Here is a 20582-nt window from a genome sequence, read left to right as displayed (position 1 = left end):
AATGAAAGGTGGAAGGTACATGTAAGCACCCAAGTGACTTGTGGTACCTGTTGTCTCACCTGCCTCTCCTTTCTCTCTCTCTCTCTCTCTCTCTGGCAGTGGTGTATGGTGTAACTGTTGTGTCGCCTGCCTTCTGGTGTCAGGGTGACGGATGGCCCGGAGATGCGCAGGGATTAAGGAAGGTGGAAGAACGCGAAGAGATGACATGAAGAGAAAGACGTGAAATGAGGAGGTGGAGATTAGAACTGTAGATGGTTTTGAGGAGGTGAGGTGGAGAAAAGAGGTGTAGGAGGTGAGGCGGGGAGATGATGTGGAGGAGGGGATATGATGCGAAGTAGGTGAGATGATGTGCAAGAAGTGAGAAGATGATATGGAGGCAAGACTGGTAAATGAAACGCGTAGGGCATGCGAGAAACAGGTATGGAGGAAATGGGAGGAGATGAACTGTGTATGAGAAGATGGGGAGACTGATATTGTAAGAAAAAGAGATATGAAATGATGTGTAACAAGGGAAGGGCGTAGGGGCAGTGAGAGGCAGATAAGGAGCAGAAGAGATGATAGGGAAATTAGCACTGGGGAAGGTGAGAGGATGTGGATATGAAGAATTTGTGAGATGATGGGAAAATGAATAGAGGACAGGGTGAGATATGAATATGAAGTGTGTGAGATGGGGGAAATGACGTATCACCAGGAAAGACGGGGAATTACAAGCGTGAGGTGAAAATAAGGGGAAACTGAGAGTGTATGAGAGGGTACAAAGTTGGGATATAGGTACTGTACTCGAGAAACTAAAGCCATGAAGAAATAAAAAATGATAATGTGAGAAGACAGGAAAATGATCCCATGAGAGGATGAGAATCTGAATACTATGTGGATGTGAAAAGCAAATGAGAAATTGGGGTGTGCTGAGAGGTGAGACGCTGGTGATGAAGTTGAGGGGAGGGGCCTATACTCTATTCACCTTAACTTGACCAAGATTTTTTTCATTTTGTAGCTTATTTCATATACTCATAGATTAGTGACAGGAAGTTACAGTGCTGCTGCGCTATACAGTTTCTGTTGCACTTCCTCGTAACTACCACCGTATTATAGAATTAATCAGTTGCTACATTTCTACATCCAAGGTGGAGATATAGTAAATTTAGACCAAATTATTGTGAAAAGAGGAGAGGAATTTGGAAGCAAACAATTTAAATGAGCTGAGATGGGTAGGTTAGGGAAAAGCTTGACTGTCAAGGAATAGTGGGGAAAGGAAGGACAAAGAGAGAGAGAGAGAGAGAGAGAGAGAGAGAGAGAGAGAGAGAGAGAGAGAGAGAGAGTCAGTAAAAATGCTGGAGAATAGAAAAGGAAAGTGGGCAGTATGAAGCAGAGAAGAGGCTGATGAACAATGAGAGAGACTGAGCAGAGACAAGATAAGGAAAAGTATAGTGAATAAAGCAGGGAGAGTGAGGAGAAATGTGTGTAAATAAACTGCTAGATATGAACAATATGCTACCGAATGAAAAGGTGCAAATATATGATGGGGAGGAGATGGAGAGGGCGTTCTGTTGAAGTAAAGCGGGTGAAAAGTGACAGAATAATAAGGAAAGTGTTTCTCAGCGACACGAGAGAGCCTGGTGAATTATTAGGGTCCTGAATGAACATAAGTAAGAGCGAAGAAAGCCAACGCTGGAGTGCAAAAGAATAGAGAGCGAAGAGCAGATGGAGAACAATATGGAAGACAAACAGAAGAAGGAAAAGACAAAAAACTAAAGTAAAAAGAAGGACAGTAAATGACAATCAAGAAAAATAAGAGAGGAAAGACAAAGACTGACAAAACCAGGGAAAAACGTAATAATGACAAATTAAAGTGAGAAAAATAAGGCATAGTAAAGAAAAAACAAAGTTAAGATAGAAGAAAGGCCGAAGATAGAGAAAGTTTGAGAAAGCTTATAGCATTTAGAAAAAGGCAAAAGTTTGAGAAAGCAGAGAAGACTACAGCATAAAAAAGGACGGAAACCAAAAGATGAAAGAAAGAAAAGACAGCAGACACAAAGAAGATGGAAGCGAGAAGACAACGAGTAAACTGAGTGTGCTATGTGTGAATTATTGATGAGCCGTTACCAAAGCTACGTGTAATAGAGTGTCTGTCATTATGCATGTTTGCCAGCTAATTTGTATACCGTATACCGATATATGTATTCTCTCCCTCCCCCCCACCCCTCTCTCTCTTTCTCTCTCTCTCTCTCTCTCTCTCTCTCTCTCTCTCTCTCTCTCTCTCTCCAAGCAAGGTAGTATGGTGTAAGAATTCAAATTCATTCTTAAATATTTACCCCCAACACACAAAAAAAAAAGAAAAAAAGAAAGAAAGAAACAAACTCATATCAAACACCATTAATTTAAAAAAGACACCAGGCTTCTGTTCAAATATAACAAGTTAGAATCAGTGGACTAAAATATAAGTTATGTTAAAATTCAAGGCGATAACAACATCGCTCCACTACCGTCAATCCTTATCTTATCTGGAACTACAAAATTCAGCTCCATTCTCACTGACACAGATCATAATGTCTAAGATTCAAAACTGGGTATCACAAATTCACCTTAAAGTAAATGGATGGAAATTTTTATAAGAGCACTGACATGGAAAACCAATATGGACCAAGTGCATAGATAGGTGTGTGACTGACATGATGAAAATTACATAGGACAAGGTATATGAGGGGAAGGCGAGGGTAGGGGATACTTTCTCTTCGTTACATCTTCTCAAGTATTATATCCCACCTAACACCACACTATTTTACTCAATTCAGAGTGAGTCATAGGAACTTGAGAGTGCTACTACTTAATGACTAGACAGAACACCACGCATCAGAAAAAAAAAAATGTGGGGGTTAATCCCTTCAGTCCGGCGACGTAGCCTAAGTTTTCAAATACTCTTGCTACTTTCAAATGACAGTGTTCAACTTAGGAGAGAACATTCAAACTGAGGGGCTAAGCATACCCTTCATTTACTCCTTGATATACAATACGGGTTGATTAGTATATTGCATTCTTCTGTCTTGTGTGCTGCGTGGACAGCTCAGTTAGCTTTTGTGAATAGGGAAGATATTTTGGCTGCTTCATGAACTTAGTACTCCACAGTGCATTTAAAAAGTCAGGGACAATAATAAATGGTTACATAAATGTTACACGTTAGATACTGGTAGCCTTGATTTAGCCGTCCTTGTATCACAAGAGAATTGGTTTGCGTAATATATGGACCACCCTGTATGCGAACCTTAGGCGTCTGTAAAGTGTCCGCCTCCGCCCCGGTCATCATGGCTGCAGCTCAGCATATTATTATTAACACTAAACATAAGCAGTTTTATACAACTTGTAATCAGTAGCCACGACTCACGTACTGAAAAATCCGTCCCATAATTATTCTCTATTTCCTCCGATCTCTCTCTCTCTCTCTCTCTCTCTCTCCTACGCACGCACGCACACACACACACACATATACTTACGCATACATGTTTAACACATTAAATCTGTAAGACAAGCTAAACACACTCCCCACCAGCACTATGAAAACGTTAATTATGAGAGCATTATAGGCATCACCGTCACAGCCTTCAACAGTGCCGCTTTTCACACGCCATATAAATGTCTGCTGGTGTATTGCAACCCCCGCCACCCACACTCTTCTGTATGCAACACGATCACTTCATTATCGACATACAAAACATTCTGATGGTACACTGACCACTCATACCAAAATGTGTGCACGGAATAACTGCTTCTATTAGTGCACGTGAAAAGCAGTGTGGGCTGCTGGAGAGGGGGATGTCTTCACGTGTTGGCACCCGTAAGAACTAGGCGGGTTGACTCTTACACAAACGTGCCACAATTCATTTTCCGTCCCCCTAAAGAAAGGTAGTGGACTACGGATTATGGGTATCGCCAACATACTCGTACAATCCACCTGGTTCATGTTCAAATGAGCTCGGGGCCACAACACTAACAAAGCCGGCGGGTACACCTGCTCCCTTTTGAAAAAAACTAACTCGAACCCTTTCTATTACAGGACTTAGTTCCTATGCCATTCTTGTTGCCTCTGCAAGTATATATTCAACTGAGAAAAAATCTGTAGTAGCAAAAAGGGTTATTTAAAATATTATCTAACATCACAGTTCAAAAGAACACCTATAAGCTCAATAAAATCATCTGGATAAGACAATAAAATATTTTAATACGTCATCTGATTGAAGTTGTTAATTAAATAAAATTGAGCTGCCTCATAAGGGTCAAGTGGGGTTGGTGGAGAATTAGTGCCCCTCCCTGTAAAACAATTAACTCTAAGCCCTTGGCCACCCCGTCTGGGATACATGGCGTCTGGCAATGAATGAATGAATGAATATTAATGTGTTCTTCATATGATGATGACGATGGTGAAGATGGTAATGATGGTTACAGTACTAATAAATACTTTCTTCAGAGCATTATCACACGTGTTTTTTTTTCTCTCTCTCGCTTAATCTTTAGTGTTTTCATCGAAGAAGTGACTTAACGAAGACAAACAGTTTACTCAGGGAGTTTTCGCTATTTCTCCATAGTTTTAAATATACTTCCTCCACAAACATCTCGATCACGCATGACTCATTTTCTCTCTCATTCTCTGCGTACTCCTTATTGTCACCATCAAACGAGTGATAGCAAAGACCGCCAAAGTATGTAGACAGTATACGTGGGTGTATGTAGACAGTGTACGTGGGCGTATGTCGACAATGTGTGTGGGTGTATGTAGACAGTGCACGTGGGCGTATGTGACAGTGTACATGGGTTTATGGAGACAATGTATGTTGGTGTATGTAGACATTATACGTTGCTGTGTGTAGAGTCTAAGTTGGTTTATGCAGACATTGTATGTGGGCGTATTTAGACAGTGTTTGTGGCTGTATAAAGGGTATATGTGGGTTTATGTAGACAGTGTAGGTGGGTGTATGTAAACAGTGCACTTGGGTGTACGCAGGCATGAGAGGGTACAGTCAAAAAGAAAATTCCCTATTGTTACGCTGCTTCAGCTTCACTCTTAGGACACGTTCTACTCTTTCCTCCCTGGCGCGTCATATAGGAAAATCTCCTATGGACTGAGAAACTTACCACGTCCCTATCTGCTTAAAATTCTGGCCAGGTCAAGAAAGAGGGAAAGACAATACGTGAAATACTGTATGAGGCACTCTTTTCCCGGACTGTGCGTGGGCGCTCTGTTTAGGGCATGGAAGTGGGTGACAGTGAACGTGGGTGTAGGTGGACGTGAGAGTGTACGTGGGTGCCAGGATGGATCTGGGCGTAGGCGTGGGTGACAGTGCACATGGGTGTAGGTGGATGTGAGAGGGTACGTGGGTGCCTGGATGGATCTAGGCATTGGCTTTGGTGGAATCTTCCATTGTTCGGGGACCGCTGGCGATGCTGGTGGGATAGGTGATGATTTTTTTTTTCCAACTTATCCCGTTCAAATCAAGGCGTCTTTTATTAAATCCGTTCTTACCGAAAAAGTTAATGGAAATGAGGCACATGTGTGGGTGTCATTGCCGGTGACATGAAACCGAGAATGTCAAAGATTCGAATAATGAGGGAATGTAAGGCCCATTAACACGGGTCGATTTAGATGATAACTTTTCTTGCTGAGTGTGTGTGTGTGTGTGTGTGTGTGTGTGTGTGTGTGTGTGTGTGTGTGTGTGTGTGAGAGAGAGAAAGAGTATACAATGAACAGAGTAACATACTATGCCCATAGTAACAAAAACATTTGCTGAAAATTGTAAGTTTTAACCCGCTGACTGATAGCAAAGCACCTGTTATTTACCTGAATACAGTACCTGTGTACAGTAAATAATCGGATGTGAAAAGGTTAATACACCAATACATCAAATTAATAAACCTATACCACAGCTAAAGTGAAAAAGACATTGTGATAAATTCATCAAACTTATAAAACCCGGTCTAAGAACACAAACACACACATCTCTTCCAATGTCCACACTGATTACCACTCGCATGCCATCGCAAGCCACACCCTTTGTTGTTCACACCCACCTCCTCCTCCACTTAACTGCCCCTCCCCTCTCCCTGTCACCGCCTGGTACTACCACTTCTCTTCTCCTCGACATCATCTATTTCTCTTAACTCGGTTTTCTTGCTTTTTTTTTTTTCCCCTGCCATCTTAACTTTTCCATTTTTCTTGTTTCTTTTCTACTGTTTCCGCAAAACTCCCCCTTTTCCTTTCTGTCGCTTACTTATAATTCCATCCCACTTTCGTTGTCCTCTCCACCTCCCTAGCCGAAGCTCCCCTATCTTATCTTTCTCCCTTATCTCTGCTTCATCCCTGATTCTCTACTTTCCTTCATGTGTACCCATGCTTTCCTACCCCTCCCTTTTCATGATACTCCCTCTGTCAGTATTTCCTGCTTCCTGTGATCTCCAGTCTTTCAAACGCAGTGTGTCCAGTCATCTCGAAATGATCGGATCTTAAATTTGGCTCTCTCTTGTATTTTGTTTTTCTTTTGGAGGGAACTGTTATTGCGGGCTCATGGCTTTTGGTTCCTTCTTCCTCGCGTAAAAAAAAAAAAAATCTTTCTCCTCTCCATGTCTCTGCCTAGTACCCCCCCCCCCTTACTTCCCCTGCTCTGCTCTCTTTTCTTTCTCCCTGCCTCTCCTGTAATTCCATTTCCCCACCCTGCCACTACTTCATTCGCATCTCTATGTCTTCTCTTATCATTCCCCAAATCTCTTATTTTATTCTGTCTCCCTGCCTGTTCCTTCCATGCTTATTCACTTTTCCCCTTCAGAGTCATACTGGTCCCACTCCCTCCCCCGCGTGCTATTTACCTCTTCCCGGTCTCCCTCTTCTTTTCTCTCTTCACCTTTCTGTCCCCTTCCTCTTTTAATTCTCCTTTCTGCTTTTTTACTTCTTTCCCCTCTCTCCTTCCCCACCACTCTCTGCTCCCTCCTCCCTGTATTCTTTCCTCTCTCAAGTGCCTCCTACCTCCTCCCCCACCTCTCCTCCTTTATATTCCCCCGTACGTCTGTTCCCCTCACGGCAGCCCCGTCTGCCCGAGTGGGTCTTACCGTTCAGTCGCGCGGCTCAGTCAGCCTAGTCAGCAGCTAAGCAGCCACTCCAGCCAGTCATCACAGTGTGAGAACAGACCTCGCCGAGGCAGGTATTCGAGCATTTTGCTCTAGACCTTGTCCAAAGACGCTGACTGAAACTCGCTGTTGCTCTGGAACACAGTGATTCGTCCAGATGTTATGATTAGTGTTACGGGCATTCCAAATGTTGTATCCAGTGGTACTCTATGTTGTAAAATATTGCTATTTTATATGAGAAATTGAAAAGGAAAATAACCATATAACACGACTCACTTCGATACCTAAACTACAGCTGTAGGGACTGTGAAAATAGGTCCCCAGCGACCTGTACTTCACGATGCGAAGAAAGGATGAGAGCTGCTATTATTTCTGTGATTCTGGCGGCAATGAGTGCGTGATTGAGAGTGCATGGGACTGTCGGTTGAGGAACCATGCATGTATTTGTTTTGTTCATGTGTCTTGGCCTCGTCGCTGCTCAACCAGGTTGGTATTACCTAATTACAAGTTTATTTGGTAATTATCCTAAAAAATGCTGTCCCTGTGAGGTCACTTCGGTTAGGCTAGGGTTGGTTAGGGTAGGTTTTCCATAATGTTATTCTGTTTGTGTTAGGTTCTGTACTACTCTTTTCTAAATTGCCAAGATCATATGCGCAGTGTTATTCAGAATAATTATTGAGTTTATTTACTTGTATTTTTGCAAGTTGGTTTCATCCATGACATCATCAAGGTTGCCAGACAAAAACGTATGCAACTCTTTGCATCCTGGTGAAGTCGTTTGTCAGTTTAATTTTGTTACTTCAATTTTATTCAGCTGGGGAAAGGCTTTTCGCACTGAAGGTATTGGTGAACGGCTTTAACTAACCTCTCTACTTCGAAAAGTCACTCCCAGTCAGAATAAAATCGTCCAATGGTAACACAACTAAAACAGAAGACGCCATCGCCTGCACTTTAAATCTCCTCCGCCCCACCCTCGCGTGGTCCCCCATTTTCTTCAATATAATACACTGTAACTTACAGTTGATGGCATTTACATACTAACAACTATACGAAAAGAACGCAAGTTTGTGCCAAGCAAAGGATTTTTTTTTTGGGGGGGGGTTGATGTAAATTAGCTTCATTTTAAGTCACTAAACTTAACTGAAAAAGTTGACTGAAAAGACAAGTACCTTTAACTGTAATCGATTACTGGCTGTATTATATTTCTTATTACATTTTGCATGTGATGGTCGTCTGTGTACCGAAACCAGTTCTTGGTATATTTTGTGAACATTTTAATACGGATTATCAACTAAACAGATAATGGATTTTTTTTTTTTTATTGTTGATGTTGTCGTTCTTGATACTGTTGTTGTGGTCCCAGACTTCTATGACACATGAATCCGGTGGACTGCAGGGTTTGTTGCACTTCTGCAGTCCACCATCCCCCATTCTGGCGATAGGAAGGGAAGAACGTTTTTAAAACTGAGCAGCTGCTCCACCTGGCTATATCGATGTCACCACGTGAAGGCGACTCTCTCCCGCACCAGCTTCGGTACTGTGAAAGTAATGTTTTCGCGGATGTTATTTACTAAAGTGACACTAGAATAAACAGCTGGTTGATATTGCTTTTACCAACGTAGGGAATTATGTGACATTAACATCTTCACTACCACTGTATTAGTTTATTACTGCTGTCTCCAGGCGATTTTAATCAGTTTAGGCGAGACATGTCGAACTGTGAGTGTTAAGTTTAGCCTTCATTAACCCCTTCACTTTAATGGCCTTGTTTTCACCTAACGGAACTGGGCCACTCCCACAACTTGAATACTGTCGAGGCTGAATGAAGTTTGATGGGCCCTAGTTATGAGGTAAGATTGAGTCTCGTTGATCAGTAATTAAATAAACCTTTCAATCTGGCAACACCTGGCCATCAACCGAACTGAAAGGATTAGGGATTATTATTAGGTTAATTAGGGCAATGATATCGTCTGATGGTGACCTGAACAAAATAAACCACGAAAAAAGTGTTGTCGTAGTGAAATGATTGAAATTATACATTGATCGACGAAGGAATTATCCATGTAGGGAATTATATAGGCAGCCTCTACTTTAGTTAAACTATTCTGTTAATTTATGTACCATAGTAGTAAAGAACAACTTAACAACACTAATATGTCTCTCCGCTGGATGCTAATTATCCTGAAATGATTAGCTACTTATATAATGAATGCTTTAGATATTTTAATCTCTTGTGTTATTAAAGAATTCTGCACCAATTTATTAGGCAACAATAATACACATTGTAAAGTCTTCTCACGCTTCATTAGTGGTCTTACAATCTTATCTTAAGTGGCTGTGATTATTTCGTAACATCTCTTCCTCAGTAATTTATTCTACACATTATTGTTGATGTCTTACTGTGCGTTGTTGATGTAGTTTATGGCGAGATAAAAAATTATATATATAGCATACAAAAGAATGCATTACACGAAATAGACCACTAAGGAAAACGTGCTGAGAATTTCCTAAACCAGTTTGAGACGACCATTAGCGTCAAGATGCCAGTGCTTAGTTGTAATGGGACAAAATATGAAGAACCACCTGTACATATATTCATGCCAAAAAACAAAAAAAAAATAGCGTAAAATTTTAAGACCCAGGGATGGAAAAAGCCCAGAAGCTGTGTGTGTGTGTGTGTGTGTGTGTGTGTGTGTGTGTGTGTGTGTGTGTGTGTGTGTGTGTGTGTGTGTGTGTGTACATAAACTTATAAACAAGAGAGCATTTGGGATGGGAAGATATTCAAAATTCTATACGTACTGCATTACACACTGTACTCACAAAACGTTTATAGCTGGTACACCATCTTTTTCGGGGGATAGGGAGGGAGATGAGAGACATTTGCGTAACCAGGTTATATCGGTGCCACCAAAGGAAGACGTCCCTCTCTTGCACCAAAATAAATAAATGAATAAGTAAAATAAAAAACTATCATCAACGTTCAAGGCAAATGATAATAATAAGTACAGGAACCGAAACTTATTATTCCGTACCCAGTATCAAGTCCTCTTTGTGAAACTCTTATTAGGCTTATTATAGGCTATAATGGCATATTAAAGCAAATACATTAGGTTATAGAAGTATTTGAGAGAGAGAGAGAGAGAGAGAGAGAGAGAGAGAGAGAGAGAGAGAGAGAGAGAGAATTATACCCTTTCCAAATGAGAGTACTGTAAAGGCACCGATTCGTCTGTCAGTATATGAGCAACAGGAAATTCTAAGTTCGTTGAATGCAAATAGAACGACTTACTTTTATTTTATGCTTGCACACGAAGTAACAGTCTTCTTGATTCTGCGGTGAAAATTATTATTTCATGAGTATAAAAATGGTGATTTGGCATCATTATATGTAAAATCCATTCAGTGCGATGATGTCTTTCTTTCTCTCTTTATACATTTATTTGTTTTTGCTGTACCCATAACAACGGCCAAATCCAGTGTTTCCCAAATTGTGTCACTTACTGAGTCACTGTACCTACGTTTAGAAAGGTGAAGTACGGCAAGGTGCAGTCACTGACCCTTATCAACGTGCCTGTGGTTGTGCGTCTTGGGTTGTCTGGAGTGTTTACTCACCTCACCTGGTTTACTCACCTGGTTGGCTACCCCATTACAGTTAACAGTATGGTTCGGTAGGAATCTGCTTTTCAAGAAGTAGGGCAGCCCATACCTGCTGGTACGCCAGCCCCGTTTCCTATATACATCATCATCAGAATAGACTATTGATTAGAGGCTGAGCTTTGTGCCATATGCACGGTAGTTGCACTACTTGAAGGACTTCGAATTATGAATCGTAGTTATTCAATATAATCGAACAGGATGTGACCTAGTTGTGAGTGGAGGGACTTTTTAAATGATGCAACTGAGTCAGCGCTAACAGCATCATCTGAAAGAGAGTTCCAGAGGTCTATACATCTGATGCTGAAAAACCTGCGTCTACACTCGGCTGAAGTGCGGGGCTTGGCCACCTTGAATCTATGACCCCTGGTGTGAGTTAATGAAGGAAGAGAAAAAAGCTCAGGTGGTGCAACTGGGGACTGGCGATGGAAGATTTTCCAGCATTTAATGAGGTCAGCTCTGATCAGTCTCCCTTTTACAGAATACAGGCCAAGGTTTTTCAGACGGTCAGCATAACTGAGTTCGGACAGGCCATTGATTTGCTTAGTCCATCTGCGCTGTACAGACTCCAGGAGCCTCTGATCTCCGTGGTAGCCTGTGTTCCATACAGTGGAGCCAAACTCCATGATGGGTCTGATGTGGGATTTGAATAAAGTCAACATAAAATCTCGGTCTCGACAGAGGGTGGACATTAATAAATTATTTGACAGGCCTGCTGCCTTTTTTACAGTATTTCTTATATGCGAATGAAATTTCAGTGAACTGTCAACCAAGATACCCAAGTCTTTGTGTGTAGTTTCTACAGAGAGGCTGGTGTTGTTCATGTGATAGTACTGAAGTGCACCAATAGAATTCCAGTCTACTGGGCCTCTCTGACATCGCAGAACAGTACACTTGTCAAGATTGAAACGTAAACCCCAGGACTCAGCGACATTGTAGACCATATCAATGTCCTTCTGGCATGTACTTATATCTGCAGCTAATGTGGAACAAGTGTTTTGGCACAACTTCAGGTAAATCTTCATGTCGTCAGCAAAGAATTTACATTTGGAGCGTAGTATGAGGGTAGAAAGTTTATATATACCAGAAAGAGCAAGGGGTCTAGAACAGATCCCTGGGGAACACCACTGAGAACATTCCTTGAGGACACAGACACTTGCATGGTGCAGCCGGACAGGAAGTCTGAGATCCAAGTTAGCAAGGAACCACTGACCCCAAGTAGCCTCAGCTTGTCAGTGAGTATCGAATGGTTGACGATGTCAAAGGCTTTGCTAAAGTCAAACAAGACAACATTCACAACATACCCAGCATCCACCCACTCCGTAACATCATTATACACGAGTAACAGTTGGTCATCTACAGTTCTACCCTGTCTGAATCCATGCTGCTCATTTGACAGCACCCCATTAGTGTCAAGGTAGTTGTATAATGCCTCTGTAATAAATCTTTCCAGGGTTTTGCAGCAGACAGAGGTTAGGCTAATAGGCCTATAGTTAAGAGGTTTGTGTCGAGAGCCTTTCTTGAATATAGGAATGATAATGGATTTTTTCCAATCATGTGGCAATTTACCAATGGTGACAGACTTTTGAAATATCAAAAACAAGGGTAAGGCTAAGGCTGGGCAATATTTCAGAAGATTGGGGTGGAGGCCATCAGGTCCCATACTGGTGTTCGGGTCCAGTGCTGCGAGCCTATTTCTCACTTCGTGCAAGGATAGGGTCACTGTGTCGAGGATACCCTCAAAAGTTTGGTGAGGGAAGGGAGCATAAGGAGCATGAGTTGAGTAAACTGTACAAAAATGTGTAGCAAAAGTTTCCGCCATCTGAGTACAGTCTGATGTTAACACTCGATTGTCCAATCTTATGGGGCCTACTGAGGGTGCACCTACTTTCTTATTTCTGATGTACTGGTGAAATGGTTTTGAGGAGCCCTGTAGTTTTCTAATCAGTGACATTTCGTGGTTGATTTGCATGTGTGTAAAGTAGTTACGAAAGCTGTCGTTGAGAGAGTCGTAGTGTGATAGAGCTTGGGAAGCCTCAGGAGATAGTCTTCCAAAAACACTCTTGGAGTGTTTGTATGTTTCCCAGGCTTTCCTGCAATGGTTTTTTAAGGCCTTGGGAGGTGATCTGGGAGGTGGGGAAGGTGTGCTAGGCATATTCGGCACATACTGGTCAATTAGTGGGCTAAGGATGGACTGCAATCTGTCATACAGGGCATCAATTGACAGGCTTTGGAATTCAAAATGCCAGTCTATTTCACGCAGATGATTATTTATTTTGTTGTATTTGGCTTTATGCCAGGAGTGCTTGGTGTGCAAATAGCTATCTGTCACAACAGCAGCCTGAAAATAATATTGTATTATCACCGGACAGTGTCCACAGCTGGGCAGGGGATTTGCTACCTCAATTTCTCCTACTCTATCATTCTCGGATGTGAAGACAAGATCTAGAGTGGTGCCTGAGCTTAAATATGTGGGCATAGTTACCCACTGGTGCAGACCCAGACATGCATAACAGTCCAGGAATGACTGATGGAGGGGAGGATATTTCATTGCCAGTGCTGTGCTTGATTTCCAGTTGATAAGGGGTAAGTTAAAGTCCCCAACAATTAGTACCTCTTTGGATGGACAGAAGTCTAGTAAGAAATTTAGTAATGCTTGGTTATCAGCATCGCTGTTAGGAGGGCGATATATTACTGTTACGTACAGGTTAAATGTAATTAAATGGATGGCACAGACATTATCACAGTTGGTGTTGATACCTACATAACTTATTCTACTCCTTATATATATACATACTCCGTGCTTACGGGTATTGCCTTTGGTGTCGGTACGTGAGAGGTTAAAGTTATTAATCTGAACAAACGAATCGGGGATTTCAAGCGCAAGCCAGGTTTCAGAACAAAGGACTCCATTTTGGTTACCATGGGGTGTAGGATACGGATGGACGAGTGTGGCTATCTAAAATGTTCTCTGTCTTGTGAAATTCCTCCTTACATCAGATGATAGTTACTGAGTTTAATCCCGTCACTCTGATGGCATATCTAACACAAGTATTGCAATAACAAGTATTTGGGCCTTTAAATGTTATTTTTTCAATGTCGAGGACAGACAAGTTCATTAATAAGTTGCGTTTAACTTCGCTATTTCTATTCTTTAAAAAATCGCAATAGGTCTAGGTGAGACAGTGGACCAGTAAACTGATCTCAACAAATTACCATTGGTGGAAGTCTTCGAATCCATCATTATTTTTAATATTGTTGTCGATATTATTATTATTATTATTATTATCACTGACCCGGTGAAGGTTTATATCCAGGGGATAGTTGGGGTTTATTGCTCACGTAATGCCACTCAGGGATGAGTGTGGCTGGTCACTCTCATCTTTAATGTCAGGACCAAATTGCCTAGCCTCCGGCTCCTACACTTCTCATGGGGCGATGTAGGATTGGATGATGGACAGATTATTATTATTATTATTATTATTATTATTATTACTATTATTATTATTATTATTATTATCATTATTATTTTATCGTCATTAATATTGTTATTATTATTATTATTACTATTATTAATATCGTTATTATTATTATTGTTATTATTATTATTATTATTATTATTATTATTATTATTGTCATTTTTTCCCCGAATATCATCATACTTATTGAGGATGTACAGCACCATGATTCTATTACACTAATCCAGTTTCAGTGACCTTGACCTACTAATATATGTCACAGGACCAAAAATGTAAAAAAAGAAATCATGAATTTTCATCCTCAGTTTATTTCTGAATTGTTAAAAATACATGAACGAGGAGGGAAACCCCGTGATAAAATTATTTTCTAAACACTTATATGGACAAAATTTTGCAGGTCATACATGCATAAAATTAAGAAGTTAGGGACACTCCACTGTTCAACATTTTTTCATTGCTCTTCCGTACAGGGAAAACCAAAGCATAAATGAGGCACTTCTTGGCCTTAGTTGTGTCTGGTCCAGGACCAGGTCTATATAATTTTTGTTGGCAGTTTGACAAGAGGTTTTTGGGTTATTGCAAAAAACAGCATTTTCATAGGTGGAGATCAGTAACTGTCTTTGGCAGTTACAGTCTTCTACTGTAGTTATTGATCTCAACCTAAAACCATAAGTGAAGAAATATGTATCTGTCATTATACTACTACTACTATTACTACTACTACTAATAATAATAATAATAACAACAACAAAGGTAATCATCATCATCATTACCATCATCAATATTAATTAAACTTCTGTAATTGCTGAATCAATATTCAGAGAACTCCAAATTCCAGGTCAAAATACTTTTGTTATCACTGCAGACATAATATTAAGAGACTTTTGGTATGACCCAGAAAATTTTACGGATTTTGACCAGTGACCTTGAGGTCAAGGTCAAAGCAATTCATACTAGGCAAATCATGCTCTCTCATAACCCATTACAGTTCCACTGGATTTGGTCGAAATTTGCTGCAAGAGAGCAAAAACTGAAAAAAAACAAAAAAAACATAGAGGGCGCTAGTGCTAGGGAAAGAAAAATGTGCCAAAAGAAGCCTATAACCAAAGGTACAGTACTTCTGAAAATTTCAAGTCTCTATCTCGAATGGTCTTGAAATGCCAGTCTTCTAGTTCTTCCCTCCCTCCCCCCCCCCCAAAAAAAAGAATACAATATCATTGACTCCACAGAATGTGGTGTTCTTAATAGTAGTAGTAGTAATAATAATAATTATTATTATTATTATTATTATTATTATTATTATTATTTCTCGTTATTATTATTATTATTACTATTACTACTACTACTACTCGGCTACTACTGTAAGTGCGTCACTTTTCGTCTCCGATTTTTCATCATACAAATGGAGGTTGTATAGCCTGGCACCTTGACAGTACACTGCCCCAGTTTCAGTTACAACATGTTTTTCGAGGTTACAGGTCCAGTAATGTCCAAAACTCATGTATTTTTACCCTAATATTACTCCAAAACTGTTACAGATACATAAAAATGGAAGGAAATCGCATTAAAAAGTATTTTTCAAACATTTTTATGGATGAAATTTAAAAGTCATTCATGCCTGGTACCACAAAACCACTTTCCAACATTTTTCAACTGCCCGTCCATACATGAAAAACCAAAATATAAGTGTAATGCTGGGTGTTTAAGGCTCGACTTCCCGTTCCTAAAACACCTAACGTATAGTGGGGTCCTCTTTCGAGACCAGGGCTTAGAACAAATAGGAGAGAGGCAGGACACAAAAACTCCAGGCAATAACCTTTACACGTGTATTACTCAGTCAGACAAGGGACAACAGCAGATGTTACAACACAATATTTGGTCAATCACAAACACTTATGTCTAGATAATCAGTATCTCACAGGATACTATGTGAGGATGCACTTAAAATAACACTCGAGGCGGAGCGTGCAGAATTGGTACGGTCTAAGGTCTCTGTGTGCGTGGAGGAGTTAGAGATGAGGCTCACTAGGGGAGGGTGTAAGGCACTGAGGTCTAATTGTAATTATGGTAGTATGAGGCGGAGTTTATTGATAGCATGTTCACTTTACTATTTTCTGAGAGCAAGGGAGTTTTGGTTAATTATTAATACAGACTCCACAGCTTGGGTGTTTCTCTTACTATAATATGGAGGGTATTGCACATGGGTCTTATTCACTATCACTTTGATTATGCATGGGCTATTCACTGTTCTGCCCTGTCGTATATTAGACCATTTTTATTCCAATTTCACTTAAACACTTGGTCTGGTACTAAGAATCCACTTTATCGCCTTGATACTGTTATACTACACTAGGGGTGCAGTCACTGTCTCATGGGTCACTGGGCTGCGGGTGCGGCAGGGAGACAAGCCGGCTACAGTTCTGCCGGGGCAGGGGCACCGCCAGGGGAGGCCGTGCTGAGAGGGCACGGGATCACGCGTAAAGGCGTCTTCTCTCATCTGGGGCTGCAGGTGGCGAAGGGGCCCGTACTTTCTGGGCTAGGAACAGGAGTGTGGCCCTCAGGACTGGGGCTGAACAATTGCCTGAACCTCTCATTCAGGTTCCGGCCGGAGATAGAGATCCTCCGCCGTCAGGGCGTAGGGAGGTCCTGCCCGGGTGTTCTGGGGAGGGCCTGGGGTTCCCGAGGACTGCGGCCCCCGGAGCTAGGCGGCGCCATCAGGGAGGGGCTGCAGCACCAGTCTGCATCAGGGTCCGTCAGGTGGGTCTTCTCCAGGGCCAGTCGTAGGGAGCAGAGACCGAGGAGGCTATAGAGCCTCTCCAGTACTCCTCTGCGTCTTCTGTGTCAGGGGTCAGGAAACTCGTCTCATGCTGGGGCGGCAGGGCTGCTCTCTGCTGCTTCCGGCCGTGGGGCCCGGCTACTGGCCATGGTTTCCCAAGGGCATGACCACAAGGTGCCGAGGCCCACCTACTGGCCGTGGCCTGAGAGGGTGAATGACTACCAGCAAACCCAGGGACACCTTCAGAGCAGCTACCGGCCGTCTGACGAAGGCAGGAGCGGCTACAGGCCAACTCCTGCTGGAGGGGTGTGGAGTGGCTACAGGCCGACTTGAGGACAACACCTTCGGAGCGGCTACCGGCCGTCTGACGAAGGCAGGAGCGGCTGCAGGCCGACTCCTTCAGCAGGAACGAAGAGTGGCTACAGGCCAACTCAGGGGCAATGCCTTCAGAGCGGCTACCGGCCGTCTGACGAAGGAGGGAACGGCTACAAGCTGACTCCTGCAGGAGGGGAGTGGAGCGGCTACAGGCCGACTCAGGGGCAACACCTTCGGAGCGGCTACAAGCCGTCTGACGAAGGTAGGAGCGGCTACAGGCTGACTCCTTCAGAAGGGGGTGTGGAGCAACTACAGGCCATCTCCGCAAGGACACCTTCTGACGAAGGCAGGAGCAACTACAGGCCATCTCCGGAAGGACACCTTCTGACGAAGGCGGGAGCAACTACAGGCCGTCTCCTTGTTACCTTCAGGTCGGCTACTGGCCGATTCCTTAGCGAGGGGCGGGCGGCTGCCAGCCGTCCCAAGAGGGAAGACACCTTCGGAGAGGCTACTGGCCGACTCCTGAAGAAGGCAGGAGTGGCTACAGGCCAACTCCTTAGGGGAGCTGGTAGGAGCTGGACAGACAGCTCCACCCCGAGATTGGTTGGTGGAAAGTCGCCCGCAAGGCAGTGCAGGATTCCTGCTATGGCGACGGCGGGAGGGTTCCGAATCATAGGGGCGTACGGCCCTGGCTGACTTGTGCCGTTGTCGCTCTGACTCTCGGTGCGCTGCCGCTGCTCCTCCATGGGGTCCTTGTGGGGGTGTCTGGGAGTTTACGGGGGCACTATGCTGATTCCCTGGTGGAGGTGGTTGGGCGTTCCAAGGGACCCTATGCTGTATTTCAATAAGTGAGGCACTCCTTGGCGCCTGAAGTTTTGTCTGGTCCTAAGACAGATTTGTATAATTTTTGATGAAAATTTGACCAACGATTTATAAGTCATTACAAAAAACAGTAGGCCTACTCTCATAGGTGGAGTTAGTAACTGGCTTTGATAGAAACACCCTACTATAGTAGCCGCAGCGAGAAATGAACGCTGTGGTGGGGCAGCCGGGATGACCTGGGATTCCCCCACTGTAGCCATATCCACATGTCACCGACCATCGGCCACCGCTGCAGCCCCGCTCCATGATCCTTACCCTGTGTCTCTGGCTTTCTCTTTCTCTCTCGGTTTCTATATAAACTGGTGTATTTCCGAAACTAATTATGAAATTATTATGACTTTTGTTCCACACCACCACTGAGGTAAAAATCAAGGAGAGTTTTCTGTATAAAGGTTTCCCCCCCCTCCTAAATGTGGCATATGAGCGGGGGAGTGCGGCCTTGCTGATACCTCCGCCTGACCTATAATTATACACTCGCCAGAACTGACCTGCCCTCAGACAAGGGGGGGGAAAACCTTTATACAGAAAACTCTCCTTGATTTTTACCTCAGTGGTGGTTTGGAACAAAAGTCATAATAATTTCATAATTAGTTTCGGAAATACACCAGTTTATATAGAAACCGAGAGAGAAAGAGAAAGCCAGAGACACAGGGTAAGGATCATGGAGAGGGGCTGCAGTGGTGGCCGATGGTCGGTGACATCCTACCTCTATGGTCGGTGACATGTGGATATGGCTACAGTGGGGGAATCTCCGGTCATCCCGGCTGCCCCACCACAGCGTTCATTTCTCGCTGCGGCTACTATACGATACTTATTACTATTGTTATTACAATTATTATTAGTATTATTATAATTATTATTATTATTGTTAGTTATTATTATTATTATTATTATTATTATTATTATTATTGATCTATCTTGGTTTCAATAGGTGGAAATTTTTATATGTGTTGTTATTATTATTAATCTGGCCATATAAATGGCGGAACTTATTGTTCTCAGAAGTATTATTATTATTATTATTCCTTGCACTTTTTTTTTCTCAAATCTTGATGATATTATGCAGGAAGGTACCCTAGGGTAGCCCAAGTACGGTACTTGTGCTAATATAAATGACCTTGACCTATTTCTGAAGGTCATATACCCATTTTGGTGCAAAAATTGCTAATTTGTAATTGCAAAATCTCAGACACTAATTAAGATACAGCTATTTGATTGAAAATCCTATTACTGAAAAGTTTGCTCAGAATTTTGATTTGAATATTTTGTCATTTAGCCTAGTGGAAATTACAGAAGTCAGATGTGCTCAGTGTTTTCTTTGTTGCACATTTTAGAGAAAACCACAAAATCGGTAAAGTTGTAACTACACAGAAATACAGCTGTGGTCCTTGCTATCTGAAAAATATATAGTTACAGTTAAGCACACAGTTAGTCAACTATTGGGACAAATGAAAAATGTAGCCATGCATTCTTTCACATCTCTGCCTTCAGATCTTGTTAATATTACACAAGAAGCTAACTTAGGTTACTCTAAGTACATGTCCCAAATATGAATGACCTTGAACTACTTTTAAAGGTCACAGACTTGTTTATGGTTCCAAAATTTCAAACCTTATATACCGTCATAATTATGGCAAAGCTTTGTCGTTGTGACTACACAGTAAATAGGTAACTAGTTATTATTGCTATTCCACCACTTTTCGTCTCCGGTTTTCATCATACTTATTGAGGATATACAGTGCCATGACTCTATGACACTGATACAGTTTCAGTGACCTTGACTTTTTATTGTCACAGGTTCAAAAATGTCCAAAAATTATGAATTTTCAACCTCATTTTACATAAAACTATTACTGATACATGAACATGAATGGAAATCCTGTGATAAAATTGTTTTCAAAATTCTTCTACGGAAAAAAATTGGAGGGTCATTCATGCGTGACAATGTATTTCATACACCTGACTTTTCAATTGCTCTTCCATGCAGGAAAAACCAAAACATAAGTGACTCACTGCTTGGCCCTAGAAGTTTTCTTTGGTCCTGGACCTTGTCTGTATACTTTAGGTGGCAGCTTAACCAACGGTTTTTGAGTTTTTACAAAAACCACAAATTGTGCCCGGTCAACAATATTCTCATAGTTTGAGATCAGTAACTGTCTCTGACTCCTAGAGTTTTCTAGTTATTACTGATCTCCACCTTCTGCCATGGGTGAAGGTCTTTGTTTCCGTCATTATAATAATAATAATAATAATAATAATAATTATTATTATTATTATTATTATTATCATTGTTATTGTTATTATTACTCCTTTAACTTTCGTCTCCAACTTCCATCATACTTGTTGAGAATGTACAGCACCATTATTTTTTT

The sequence above is a fragment of the Coenobita brevimanus genome, chromosome 13, assembly GCF_032717465.1.
Source record: "Coenobita brevimanus isolate Jiangsu-jjx chromosome 13, ASM3271746v2, whole genome shotgun sequence".
Taxonomy (NCBI): Eukaryota; Metazoa; Arthropoda; class Malacostraca; order Decapoda; family Coenobitidae; genus Coenobita; species Coenobita brevimanus.
Note: the sequence above shows the minus strand (reverse complement) of the source record.